Here is a 1,448-nt window from a genome sequence, read left to right on the forward strand (position 1 = left end):
TCAGCGATGCTGATGTGCACGGGTCCCACCGCATCGCACCACACCGCTTCTGGTGAACTGCGCAGGGATGCCGATGCAGGGCGTGAGGCGGAGACGGGACCACGAGGACTGGTCCCAGGTGAGTGGGGACATCCCCAGCACTGCAGCATCACCTGCAACGATCCTCCCGATGAGCGTGGAGCAAACGACTGGGGAGATCAAGATTCAGGCTAGGACTCACGTCCCATAAACACAAGCACCAGAAGATGCTCTACTCCCATCCCAGGCCTTGGGCTTGATACAGGAGTCACGGAGCGGGGTAATTTCCCCCATGAACCACAGCAATGTGAGACTCCGGGAGCCAATGGACACGGACTGGAAGCTGATACTTTCATGTACCACGTAACCCATCGCATCGCATCCCCCCGCAATGCCCACCCAAGGAGCAGGACAGTGAGCTGCACAAAAACTCCTGGTGAATCTCAGAGAGCAGCTCCTGCCCCCGGTACAGAGGGGCTGTAGTTAGAAACCCCCTGAAAATGATGCATCCCGGCAGAACCCCCCTGGGGATTTCAGGAACCGCCGATGTCGCTCCGTAACCTCAGCCCCTCTTCCGACGAGGCCACTGGGAGCGCGGTGGGGCTGCATTGCCCCCGGGCTCCCCAAGCACAACCCCCCCGCCTGGGAAGCAAATGACTCCTGTTCCTAGTACACTAATTAAGCACCTTTCTGTCCTCTGCCAGCTCACGCCATGCAGTATCCCCTCCATCTAGAGAACATCAAGTGCTTATTAATTATGTCTGAAGTGGTTCCTCATTAGTGCTGACACCGCAAAGGATGAGTCACTCCGGGATGGGGCTGGGGGAGAGCTGCTGCCGCGGGGCCAGGCTCACGCTGCCGGCGCAGGGATGGTGGCACGGGCAAGGGACACACACGGCTTCCTCGTGTCCCTGCCACGGCACTGGAGGACATCGCGCCTCGGGTCACACGGGGGTGGTGGGATGTCCCATCGTGAAGCAGGACCCCCCTACCCTGGCAGAGATGAGCCTTGGTGACTGCAGCTTGGCTCACTGCTTGAGGACTGTGCCTGGGGAGGGATTTGACATGGGAAGGATGGATTTGGCATGGGAAGGATGGAGTTGGCACGGGGAGGACGGACTCGGAACGGGGAGGATGGACTTGGCATGGGGAGGATGGACTCGGCATAGGGAGGATGTCCTGACCAAGATGCAGCCACTCATCCCTCATCCACCCCAAGAGCCCTGCACAGGGATTTAATTAGAAAAGTAATTACGAGAGGTCCCCTATGAATATTTATAACGGAATGAGCCATAATTACTATTCCTCGGAGGAAAGGCACCTTCTTAGCCAGTCGTGGAGAGGAGAAACGCATCACTGCCCAGGGGACCGGGGCACTGCCTGCTCCTGCCTTCCCGTGTCTCTTCCCGCACACGGCTCCAGCCCCTGGG

Source organism: Pterocles gutturalis, unplaced genomic scaffold (genome assembly GCF_000699245.1).
Source record: "Pterocles gutturalis isolate BGI_N339 unplaced genomic scaffold, ASM69924v1 scaffold3238, whole genome shotgun sequence".
Classification (NCBI taxonomy): Eukaryota; Metazoa; Chordata; class Aves; order Pterocliformes; family Pteroclidae; genus Pterocles; species Pterocles gutturalis.